The following is a 14206-nucleotide window of genomic DNA, read 5'->3' on the forward strand; positions in this document are numbered from 1 at the left end:
ATGAACCAAGTGGCCTGAGACTGATGAAGCGCTTTCATCCTCTTCAACCCATTTTTTTTCCCCGAAACGTTATTTGCCTTCAGGTTGCTCAGCACACAGCAGGTGACATGTTATCAGTGCTGTATCTGTTTGCTGAATTATGATCTTCCATGGAAAAACAAAAAAAGGAAACAGGCATACACAGCGTTAGCATTAACATTACGGTCTGGGAGATGAACCGGACATCTAAGAAAACTTCCTTAAATCAACAAACGTCTAATAAAAGGCTGATGCTTTTAGCTGTATATTTCAGAAACCTAACACAAGACCCTGCATTCCTTCTAATCAAGATGTTTAGCGAACTTTCGGGCTAAAAGTTATATTAAGACAGAAGTTAACTTTTTGTGCTTAATCAGCTCATATCTGACATGTCCGTCCTTTGAAGAGAACTCCTCTAATTGCTATTAAGCTAACCCTCATACTTAGTGATTAATGTGATGCATAATTAGAAGGACCTGTTTAGATATAATTTAAAACCCCAAAATACGGTCTGCTGGTCCTATTTTCATGGCGCTCATTTCTGGCTTTCTTGTAAATAATAACCCCACACATCATAAGGTTACTAAAAAGGACAGTCATATTATCAAAGAGGGCTGATGGGTAGGATTTCTGTAGCCCACTACACCAGCTGTGTTGGCCTTATTCCCCTCTTGTTCTACTTATTTGATTAGTAGATGCCCTTATTTAGGTCAGCCTGAAATTTTACATCTTTCATTTTACATCTACATCTACAGCTTTTCTGACAATCATATTTAACTGTCATCTGTTAAAGGTGCTACTTATTACAAAAAACAGGTATGTAGGGACAGTTTTGTATTTTGGCAGAAAGGTGAAATGTGTGCTAGGAGAAACTTAAAGTGAAGCACCCAGAAAACTGTATGGAAAGTAATGAGCTCTGGGAAAATCACACCACATCACATTAAATTCTGGTCCATTAAAAAAAGGTTGATCTGGCTGCCAAATCTGAACTGATGATAAAAAACTCAACTGACCTGAATGTTTCGCTCACGAGCCCCTGTTAACAGAGCTGTCACTGTCAAATATGACTCTTTTTCGAAGTCTGAATGATCGCCAGTTCATTCTGCTACATTAAAAAGGCAAACATATTGGAGGAAAGTAAATGACTTATTTGAATTAATGCACTACTGGGGGCTTATTACAGTCTTTGAAATAATTAATCAGGAATCAGAATTCATGCCCATAGATAATTTGTTTGACAGGAGGTGAGACAAAAAATGATCTTGCAAGAGATGCGCATTACTCAAGTTGGTAATAAAACATATTCATTAATCCCTCTGGACCCATTTAAAGTACTTTTAAGCAAGGAACCGCCAGCACACAGTCTGTGGTCTATGCCATTGTTATTCCTCTCCAAACACACAGCTGCCTGGCAAACCACAATTTTACATGCACATTATCATCCGTAAGTTGTGGGCTAAAATGCTCACCTAAAGAAAACACTGCCCTTACAAAAAGGGATGAAAAGGGAGGATATCAAAAGTACTGGTTGAGGGAAAGTATACAGATTCATAACAGCAGAAAAATATTCTCCTGCTACTCCTCCACCACCATGCTTTGTCATGGTCCAGTTACTCTGGTTACCTCTGGCTGTGGGAGAGGCAATTTATACAAAATGTCAGACTGTCCTTTCACACAGACAAAGTAACTGTAGAACAACCTGAGAGGAAACATCATTTTAAACTGATCCCAACTCTGAAGGCCAGATTAATCTAATCTCTTATTACTCAAGGGTGAATCCATCTGAAATCAATAGCCAATTGATCTCACTCCTTTTGATTATAGTGGAGGTTTCCACTAATGGAATTCTCCTCTGGGAGATTTGGTTACAGTAAGAATGTTGGACCTGAATGATCCCAATCAGGAAATACAGCTGGTCTAAGCTGATCCATCTGGTATCCCCCACCTTTTCTCAGGGATGTCATAAATTGTCCCTGTTGGGGAAAATAAAACTGATCTAGGTATCAGGCAGCGATGTGAGGCCATTCAATAATTACATTTGAAAATTTGAGATTTAAAAGTAGTAACATTTTTTCTCTTCATTTGTGCATGTGTTGTGGCTTTGGCCCCCTCTCTTGTGAATCCTGGAAGGGAAGCAATTACCTGATATTCTACAGTGCTGGTAATGCCAGCAGCCCCACAGGCATATAAAATGGATATCCTCTAAATAATTCATGCAAAATAGGTAAAAGAAGCTAATTTTCTTGTAGATAGCATATTTATCAATCATATTTATTCTTCAATTGCTAAGTAATGTTCAATGAGATTTTTTTTTTTATACCAAAAGTACATCAACTTTAATTTTACGTACAGTTACTCTGAACAATCAATATTTTCGTGTGCATTGTGCTGTCAATGTATTCTAGCTTCAAGTTAGCCTATGAAAAGCTGATTGATCAAGGGTGTTTGAGAGGGGAACAGTTAGACAGTAATTCCACATCTTAATTACTTTGGTGCACTAATAACCACTATTGATTTTCTTCTTGGAGGACTTTATCTTCTACTTCAGTTCCCCCTTGTAACAAATGGTCCGGTCAGTGGTCTGCCCTTTGGCAGGTCCATTGCTCATGAAAAGATATCATCACAAGCATGCTCGCGGTGGATACTGATGTTGCCTTCTCGAATAGCTCCTCACTGTAAGGGAATACATGGGATAACAGAACATAAATTACAGTGGGGGGATAATTAGGTACACAGATTGGGAATTCAACCAGGGTTTAACGCCCCTACCCTTTTAATGAATGCCACTGGATCTTTCATGAACACAGCAAGCCAGAACCATGGTTTGACATCTCAAATGAGGGAACAAGGGTACCTCCTACAGCACACTGGCCCCATTGCATTACTGGATCCAGGGGAAAACCCTATTGGCATACTACTACTTCCAGCAGCAACCGAGCTTTCCCAGGAGGTCTCTGATATAAATAATAACAAAACCCATCAATGTTTGTCTTCTGCTGTTTGGCACAAGGTGAATGCAGAGCGTTACTGCTGGCATTTTTAATAAACGAATATAGCATGTCTATCATTGACACCGTCGTATTAACACTACCACTAAAAGCCAAAATATGACAGAGGATTTTTGATTCATAGACCACAAAGTACCTCGCACTGGCCCTGTCATTTTTCATTTTGAAATCAAAACATAATGGTTGACAACTTAAGTGGGCTGTCAGCATACAGAATGGCCAAGCTCCATTCATCTAAATGTGGCAATTCCCAAAGGTAAGAACCGGTATTTATATCATTTCAGACACTCTAAAACCCTGGGATTTTGTGTAGAAATAATCCATTGAAATCAAAAGGAGCAAGGTCAATTGCTCATTGTTTTCTAATGGATTGACCCAATAATCTCTGACCTCAAAGGCTCTAGTGGTACTGAGAGATTAATGAAAGAAGAATAAAGCTGAGTGAATATTAAAACCTAGAAGCATGTAACATTAACTCCCCTTTGAGCACATTATTATTTTTTTATTCATTCCTGAAGGAGGGTCAATATGCACAGGAAAAAATACACTGAAAAAGCAGAAACAAAAAGGCAATCCCAGCATGCAAACCAATCAACTCCATCACCTCAACCAACCCAGGAACAACAATGGGGTATAAAATTTTACATGTTCTCAAAGGACATGTCACAGTTACCAGTTTATCATCCTCAGTCACACTCTTCTGCCATACTGTGCGAAAATCTTTTGCTGCCTATCATTAATACGCAGTGGAGGAAAAGTAAGCCCTCTGATTAGCAAGGTCCTGTGCTAGCATGCTTTACATTACCCTGCTTAAAGCAATGGGCTTTTCAAGTGCAATTTAAGTGCAGACTTACAATGTTTGCAATGTTTACACTTTGTTATTCACCTGTGTAACCCTGCTGGCACCTTCTAGTGACTTTGGTGGAAAATAGGAACATCAAGATATATGGGTGTGTAAAAGAGGAAAATTATGAGTACAATCTACACTCGCTACAAAAATTTCAGGAGGAATTTTGAGCCTGTATGGAAGTAACCAACTTCCCCATGGTTCAAATATCTAGTCCCAGTGGTTTGAAAAACTACTCTTTCAAACCTCAACTGCATACAAACTCTGGTTAAAATCATGAAAAAATACAGGCCATATTCTCATGGCAAGCTAAATAAAAAAGCTTGATTTCCTTAAATGATCAAATTTAAAAAACAGTGAATTTTGGATTGCAGTTTGGATCACTTGTGTTACAAGAGGACAGTAGAGAAAGTGAACCTCCTAGTGAGTGACCCTGTAGTTCCAATGGCAGAATTCCAGTTACAGAAGTTCCAGTTTCATAGTGCTCATCTGTTTTCATGTCAGGGAAAACAACTATGCAATATGCCCCAGCAGAACTCTTCAGCATTGGAACAATTTAAGGCACCAAAACCATAGCTGACAGAGCTGCCATGGTGAATACATTACAGTAATTTAGCAGCTAAACAAGATAAAATTTGTTTAAAACATCTTATCTATTTACACAGCTGGATATTTACTGCGGCAATTCTGAGTTAAGTAACTTGCCCAACGGTCCAGCAACAGTGCGCCAGTGGGGAACTGAACCAGTAAACTTTCAGTTACGAGCTCTGCTCCTTCCCACTATACCTCACTGCCACCTAAAACAAGTTGGCAAGCGTACGGTAATAAGCCATTACTTATGATATAAAAATGCTATGATGTCAAATTTACACAGCAGCAATTAGACCTAATATCATGCACCTTTTAAAACCTTTCTGATAAGGGCTTTACCCCCAGCCATTCATCTTACAGGACCTTAACATGTGCTCATTTATATCTAAAGCTCCACACAAATATATAAGTCTGTCTAAACTTCTGACAGGATCAATTCTTAGCATCTATTGTTTACTTCAGCTTGATGGCTTTCCCTATTTTTCTCTGGCTAATGCATTGTAGAAAACCTCACTGTCACTGCATTCTTCAGAGTTCAGTAGAAAAAAAAAAACAATTTCCTGAAAACTTTGAATTTCAACAGAATGTGCAAAACAACACCAATCCTGCCTAATTATATGCATTTCATAATCCAGCTGTTTACATATATTTAAGAACTATCACAAATACTGTATACACAGATAAAGGGCATAAGACCTGCCAGAAAGACGTATGGCAGCTTGGCTACAAACAGATTTGTGCTGAAAATGCTCCCGGGGTAATTATCTGGCAGACTGTTTGCTGCTCTGTATATTTATCCGAGCTGGAGGAAGCCTTTTAGCCGGGAAGCTAGGAGCTGCACTTGATAATTCAGGGCCAGCATGCCGGGAGAAAGAATAATTGGTGTCGCCTCCCATCTGTGAAGCTGCTTCACCTTGATAACTCTTATTTATGCCATTCTGAAAATATTTCATTGCCTCAAACAGAAAGAAATAAAAACCTTCTTTTCCCAAGCCAATAGAATTAAGTGGAATTACATTTCAATTTATTTATTAAATTGCAATGCTAATTAATATCAACAGCTATTTTGTTAGAGAGGTGCTGTTAAAATAGCTGTTGTCATTGTGGCCTTTACTCATCTGCAGAGGTAATGGAACTACAGACTAGCCCTCGCTAACCACATGGTGTTACGGACCGTAGGGGAAAAAAGATGACAGTCCTCTCCTCTAGAGCACTACTGCCATTAATCGGAGCTGATCAAAGCTCTGACCCTTCTTGTATTTTCATCTGTAAATGCAAACTGAAAAATGATTACTGAACTGACACTGCAGATCTTGTCTGCTTTGTAATATCTTCCCCTCTCAAAGACGAGGAGGGTTATTAAGACTGGATGTCGTAGGTGGTTTCAACTGTAGATGAATGTGAAACAATAAGCACACAGAAAATGAAATTTCTCCACAGCGCCATTTATACATGACTGCAAAATGGAAAACATTTCAGGTAACATTATGCAATTATACTCCATATGCATTCTTGAAGCAATTTTTAATTTAGTTTTTAAGTGGGTATTGCACACTTACCATTCTCAAATTTATGGTGAAGTGTCTCAATGTTGACATGTATTATTACATTTGAATAACGAGCAAATTCCTATAGCATTTTCATGTGGTGTCATGTGCTCTGTAGTGACATTGTTGCCTGAAGACAAAGAACACTTAACAGTAACAACTGTTTGTGTGGCAGGCAGGTGCCCTGATGTATTAGTACTATTAGTACCTAATATGTTAGACCCAGAGAATCTTAAATAGTGGGGTAGGGAAGATTGCAAGGGGGCTTAGATGGTAAGATTAAACATTAACTGGATGGTCTTCATTCTCTTGTCTGAAATATTTTACAAAGGTGACATTTTTTGGACAGACACGATCCTTTTATACAATTTGTTTTTTCTTAGTGGTGATAATGAGTTTCACTGCCTTTTCACTTCATTGTGATACCAAAAAATTCTTCAAAGCTTAATTTTGCTCCTTACTTATAATATACTAGGTATTGATATTTATTTGCTTTGACTTGTCTCCCTTTTTTGTCTGTTTGTGGTTTCTAAACTAAATTCATGCTATCCAAAAAGCCCAGAATCCATTGCTCTTCCTCTCTTTCTCTGTCTGCAGGTATCATTTTCATATCATACCGCTGTTACTTATTCTTAAAAAAAAAAAAAAAAAAGAAAAAACAAAGAAAAGCATTCTTGGTATTGTAAACGCATAACTAAAGACTCCAAGCGCATATCTAGGATGTATTTTTAGTATGCTAATCTGCTTTGTGCCTTACACTGTATAACATGAGTTTGATATATTTTAGCAGGTTGCCAGCAGCAGCCCAGAAGACAGAAAAGATTCATAGTGGATTCTGGTGACAGACGGCAAACAGAAATGAGGCTTCAATACAAAGTAAATAGCTCAAACAGTTGAGGACAGTCCCCTTCAGTTACTTTGAAGGCTCATATGGATGTGTGGAAATAAAATGACTTATTTGGAGCTCAGGTGCCCATTCACTGCTCATACATCACAGGAGGAAGGCCACATGCTGCTGTCAGAGTGAGCTATTCTTATGGAAGGAAACCATATTCACACTGTGTATTAAAATGCGTGGTTAACGGTCAGACCACTGCTGCAGAGGACTGAAACAATCTTCCTTGTGTCAACGTTTGAAAACAACTGACCACCCAAGATACTCATTGAAATACACAGACAAAAAGGTTGTGAAACACACAGTCAAAAATAAAAAAAAAAAAACTGACAAAACTTCTTAAGTGAAAACTTAAGACCTAGACATCAAGTAGGGCCTCATATTGTAAATTCAGATTATGCTGTCTCACAGATTTTTTTAAAGGAAACTACTCAGGTGCTGCATGATAATCAATAGCCAAGTTAGTTTAGGCTATATTAGCTGATGATGCAAAAATAAGTAAATTTGGGTGCGGGAGTGGTTAGCAAATCTTAAGAGGCAGCATTCTTAATGGCATTCTTATCAACCCCTGGTTGAATGAAGAGATGTGAGTGAGGAACAGAAATTTCAAACATGCACATGAATCCAGAAAAATAGGCACAATAAATGCAAAAAAGAATGAAAAGAAATATGAAACTGTTAGACTCATTTAACATATGCTGAATGTTTGCAAACGTTATTCTTCATAACAAATAACACCAAAGCAACAGGCGTGTACCACACATTGTCAGCAATCCTTCTATACAGAATGACAAACTTCATCCTTGCTTTGGAAACCAAGTTACCAGCCTACATGTTTCTATGGGTGCAAACTTCAACAACTCAAGAAAATGACAGTCTAACTCAATTAAATTCAATTCACTGCAATATACATGACATGATATCGCATACATTGCCATAGCTGACAAAAAATGGCAATGAAACTTAGAACATAACACATCATTACCTATACAGATCATTTAGGCTGGGTAATGAGCAGTTTTGCCGCAGGGTGAGAAGTGGCAGTAGTTTCACTTGCCTCATTAGAATTGTGCCGTATACCAATTAAATGAGCAAGAATGAGTGTCTCTTCCAGTGATATTGTGGTATTCGTTCATGCAATGTCAAAATGGAGCAATGGATTCCACATTATTCTTAATGTCTTAGAGAGTTTAGTTCATATCAAATGGCAAACAACACTTTTCTACAAACTCTGCCAATGTTTGGGAGCATAGCAAAACTAAAAATGTACTGATATACAGTAGTAGTATACATACTGCATACAATACTGTACAGCCCTGTCCAATGTGCAACATTACACTAGCTTTGACATGCAACTTTAAGACTCTGATACATTAGCACAGCACATGATGCACTCTTGCTGGACAAAACATTCCATTTTGTAGAAGTGCAGCACATTACCCACCACTACATTTCAGCATTTCAGTGTACACCTGGCCAGCTAGGTAAGAAAAATTAATCAGACTGTTACTCTGAATAGTACACTGACCTTGCATATTAATGTGTTATAGTTTTCATTAGTTACTGTAGGCATTCTTCATCTTAATTTCATCAAAGACTAATTACTTACTTACATAAATATTGTGTCAAATACATTTCATATTATATTGACTTACTGAAATGCATGAGATTCCAGAGATCTGCAGTATCTGTAATTAGACACTGCCTTCTGACTGTATGCTCCTGACATTGCTTAGAAAGCTTAACTAGCTATTTCTAACATTGTCTTTATAGCCTTGTTACCTGCTGATGAGCTGGTCACAGATGACATTACCATGACAGCAATGAACCTTGTACTTAACTAACATAGCAGTATACAGATTTATCTATACAAGTTAAAATACATGACTTGCCCTGAAAATTAATGATAAATGTAAGGACAACAAACTATGGGGACTATGGGGCATTGCTTGAGATTGCTGAGTCACTCTTCTATTGGAAGTCCATATGGACACTTAGTCAAATGTGTACAATTTATTTTAATTTGGCATTGTGAAATACTGCTATATATACATACATATATATATATATATATATATATATATATATATATATATACATATACATACATATATATATACATATACATACATATATATATACATATACATACATTATATATATATATATATATATATATATATATATATATATAAACACATATATATACACATACACAACACACACCGATGAGCTAAAACATTATGACCACCTGCCTAATATGCCGTTGGTCCTCCGTGTACTGCCAAAACAGCGACAACCCACTGAGGCATGAACTCTACAAGACCCCTGAAGGTGTCTTGTGCTTTCTGGCACTAAAACATTAGCAGCAGATCCTTCAAGTCCTGTAAGTTGAGCCGCCATGGGTCGGACTTGTCAGTCCAGCACATCCAACAGATGCTCAATCGGATTGAGATCTGGAGAATTTGGAGGCCAGGGCAACACCTTGAACACTTCATCATGTTCCTCAAACCATTTCTGAACAATGTATGCAGTGTGGCAGGGCGCATTATCCTGCTGAAAGAGGCCACTGCCATGAAGGGTGTACCTGGTCTGCAACAATGTTTACGTAGGTGGCACGTGTGAAATTGACGTCCACATGAATGGCCGGACCCAGAGTTTTCCAGCAGAACATTGCCCAAAGCATCACACTCCCTCCACCGGCTTGTCATCTTCCCACAGTGCATCCTGGTGCCATCAGTTCCCCAGGTAAACAGCGCATACGTACACGGCCATCCACGTGATCTACAAGAAAACAGGACTCAACGGACCAGGCGACCTTCTTCCACCGCTCCAAAATCCAGTTCCGACGCTCACATGTTTTGGTTCATCATTTTTGGTTTTTCTGTGGGAGTCACATGATTTCACATTGACTCCCATGACAATTCAATCATTACAGAGCATGCTACTGCAGTGCACCTGTAGAAGAGTATAGTTAAGGGTAACAATGACTCACATTTACTCCCAATTAACTCAAATCCTTCTGGAGAATAAACTAGAGCAGGTAATACTTCCAATATGCAAGGGTAGCCTGCACTGGAATAAATGGAGCATTAGTTTATTTCAGCCATAAATATGACTACAAATATAACAATGTTGGAAGAAGTGTGTCCTTTCCTGATGTACTGAAACACCTGTTGAGTTTAGAAATTTTACAGGAATGACAGGTTCCTTCCACATATTAGCTAAAGTTATGTGGGGATTTAAAATCTACATGTTACTTCTGTGTGTATAATGGTGACAATAAAATGACTTGGTCGTTAAAACTGATGGGCTTCTGTTGCTAATGAACTTCACTGAATTCACTGAGTCAATTATAAAAAGTATATGCAAATGTTACACTGTTACACATTCACAGAACTGTTTAACAGCTTTCAGCTCTCTCAAATTTAACTGTTAACGATATGTCCATAGACTTGTTTTGGGAAATATACGATGAATAATACACCAACTTCACTGGGACAACAAACTACTGGCAACAGGAGGAAGGGAGGAAGTCCAGGATGTCTGCCCGGAAGGATGCCAGTTCATAGAGTTCAGTTGTGTACTCCCAAAAATATTGGTTGCCATCAAACCCAAGTATTGACTGCATGGCTATTGGGATTCATATTCATATTCATATTGCCTGTGTACAGGCTACAGGGATTCTTGTAAAATGACCTGTGTCATTTAATATAGCCCTGAGGGCATACATAAGAGCTGGCACAACACTGAGAATCAAAAAACATGCCATATTCTGCCTATCCGGGTTTGCTTGATCGATATCCTTTGCATGTTATCAGACAAATAAAAGTGCTTGACACCTAAAACTGTTAAAGTTTTACCAACATTATATGACAAATAGTATTTTGAATGTGAATATTATAAATTTCAAAATCTGATATTTAAAGCTCTATAATTTTTGCAATCCCTCTGATAACGCAATACAGAGTGATCAGCAACACGCGCCTCGGGGGCAAATGTCTGTGAATGGATGAGATTCCCACAACCAAGCCAACTTGTATAAAATATTGCTCAAATCATACGGATAGAATTGCCTTGTTATATTAGATCTGACTGCTCCAGTGCAGTTGGGAAATGAGTTTGTCTGCACTTCAGCGTTGCAAGACTGTTTACTGTTTCAATAATGCTGCAAACAGTGACACAGGGGGAAAAATGGCATGGACAGATTATATTCTATTCAGTTTATATTCTTTCATACTGAAAGAATACAAATTCTTTCAGTTTTTCCAGTTCTTTCCCTCAAACATACAGGAATCCATCAACATCATCAGTCATAAACTCCCTTATCAGTTTTACTACAAGTTTTGGAAGCAATGCAGCGCACTGAATAGGAAATATCAGCTGTCTATTGTACAGTATCTTTCAAATTCCTGCACAAGTCAGATGAGACAAATTCACTGTCACAGCGTGACAGCCGATAAAGGTCACCTAATGCACTTAACAGGAAGAGAAAATAGTGGAGTTTAACAGGACATTGCTTCTTAAAATAAATAAACGATTTCTGCATATCTTAGATTATAAACAGACACAGGAGACAGACACAGGGTATGATGCTGTGACTTAACGTTTTTGTTGCCTCTCACTTTGGGGTGATGGGCCAGTTGCACAGAGGAAGAGACAGATATGGTGTGTGGCCTTGGAACTGTGACAAACTGTGTAAACGATTCAGTGGAGAAAAAAGGATGAAGGAGGGGGGAGAAAAGCAAGGCCAAATCCTTCATTGACGTGACTTGGCACCTGGGTAACAGTGTCCCCAGTGTGGGGGCAGGATTAGTGCGAAAGTCTTTTAAAATCTGACACCTGGGCCATCTTGCCAGCTGATAAAGGAGGATAGAGGAGACTTGGGAAGGGATTTACCTTAAGAAATATAACTTGGGCCTGGACCAAACCACTGCTTGGACCACATAAATTGTAAATGTTATTCTTCGTCTCTTTTCATTCTTTTGCACTTTCAAATGTACAGGCAGTTAAGTTGGACAAATTCTTACTGGGACTGGAATAATAGTTGTCGCTTGGGCTGCATGATAACAAATAATAAATCCATTTTCGAGGGTTTTTTTGACAAATATATCATTTCACAACTGAGTGGAGGGCCATATCAAACTACAGACAAGTTTGAAGGCTGAAGTGTAAATATATCCTTGACTGGTTCATTGAGAGTTAGCGTTTGACGAAAAAAAAAAAAAAAGTTGTCATCTGAGAACAAAACTCTCTCAGGGCCACATGAATGAGAGTTTAAACCCAATGCAGACCGACTATCCTTCATATTTGGGCGCCATGAAAATCAATGCCTCAAATCTCGGGTGACCTCATGGAAAAAAATGACCCACTTTTGGAATTACTCCAATTTAGACTACAGCACCGGGTGCCACCATCTGCCCCTAACCTGCAGAGACGGGAGACAAATGACCTGCTGATGGGGAAGTGACAACAGAGCAAAACTGGGGCCAGGAGAGAGGCACCATTTCACAGTGCTGCCACACTCACTTTCATTTCATTCGCCTGTCTGCAAGACTCTGGGGCTGTGCCCGACATGTCATTGTAACCACTTGACCTTTTTTTTTTCCTTCTGATGAAGACATCATTTATTTTGTCCAGAATTTAATAGCACACATTCTGTGACAGAATGTGACAGCATGCAGTGCAGCAGACAGAGCCGATGGACTCCTGAGGGCCAGGGGTTTAAATCCCAGCAAAGACAGCCCCCCCCCCCCCCCCCCCCCCCCATGGTGTAAATGGATTGGAGAATTTGTGAAAATAAGAAGAACAACTTATGTTAATTGATAACGTTCTCCTGAACAAACTACTACAAAAGCTAGAACATACGGTACCAGTCAAATGTTTGGACACAACTACTCATAGAAGGCCTTTTCTTTATTTTTACCGTTTTCCACATTTTTAGAATAATAGTAAAGTATTTATGGAATAATTATTCAGTGACCAGAAAACACTGTTTACATTTGTCAAAGAAACAAACTTCAAGTATTTAAGCATAACTCTCTGGATAAAAATGTCTTTGAATGCATGTTGCCTTTATCAGGTGCATTCAAACCTTTGACTGGCACTGTATATTTTAACAGTTCATCTCTGGGAAGCTCGGTCTGCTATTTAACATGTAGTTTAATCAAGTAAGTTATAATTGTATTGGTATTATGTGTGATACCATAAACAATCACAGGCACATCCTAGATGGTGAGAGGTGCAGGACTAGAACATAACTAAATCAAGAAGAAAAACATTCTGCACACTACTCTGATGCTCCCAAATATATTTATTTGCGCATAGCTGCACCATGGACAACATGCCGCTCCCTGGGAATCTTCGTCAGGACAAACAACATTGAAATTCACTGATATTTCTGGTTCAACCAATGTAACTGACCTTATTGTTTAAGGGTCAGCTAGCTAACTGGTGATTAATTATAAATGATTACAGAATATACAAGTGAAGAAAAATGTGCTCTGCGATAAAGTCTAATATTAAAAAATACACAGCCATCTCAGATCCACTTAAGTTAAACATTTTCAGTATGAAGGGCCGGTTTGATGACAGTAGCACTATTCAGAAACATTATTGCAGTCCTTTATCTGAAATAGGCAGTAACAGAAACAACTTTGTTACATCGTAAAAAAGGGGCTAAGAAGTTATTTATACATCATAGGTAAAGATTTTAAATGATACAAATATTTCTTATTTACACAAATCAAGGAGCAAGGGCAGTGCTAACTGTAGCAATGTTTCTGAATAGCGCTACTGTCAAAAAAAAAAAACACCTGACATACACTTTCAGCTCAAAGGAGCGCTGCGCAGACAGAAGACTGTAAGATGGATTCTTTGCATTCTTAAAATCTATCACAGATAAAATGTATATCATAAACATATCATCATCCCCAAAAGGATCACTCCCAGGCAACAAACAGCCCTAGCATGCTCTTGGACCTTAGGGGAAAGACTTCAGAAACTGGTCGCATTCATCTACTTTTAGCTTTCACAGCTATGCCAACAGGAAGCAGAAGAATGCTCATTAAAAACACACCAGAGATGGATCATAATGAAGAATGTGCGGCACAGTCCAAGTTGCTGTTAAATAAAATAGCACCCACTCCAAATCAAACACCATTAATCACTCTGCACATGCCTGTGATCAATATTTAAAATTCTCTGGAACATACTTTCAGTGTAAACCGGATACATAATTGATACCAGGACAAGTGAACATGTGTGTGAATCAAACATAGCTGTGTAACATAATACACAG

General features: G+C 38.4%; 1 protein-coding gene across 1 annotated transcript in view; it reads right to left on the reverse strand.

The window, feature by feature from the left end:
- Window positions 1-14206, reverse strand: part of cpped1 (calcineurin-like phosphoesterase domain containing 1) — a 42588-nt gene that overhangs the window by 5024 nt on the left and 23358 nt on the right. The window lies entirely within an intron of this gene.

The sequence above is a fragment of the Megalops cyprinoides genome, chromosome 1 (genome assembly GCF_013368585.1).
Source record: "Megalops cyprinoides isolate fMegCyp1 chromosome 1, fMegCyp1.pri, whole genome shotgun sequence".
NCBI lineage: Eukaryota > Metazoa > Chordata > Actinopteri > Elopiformes > Megalopidae > Megalops > Megalops cyprinoides.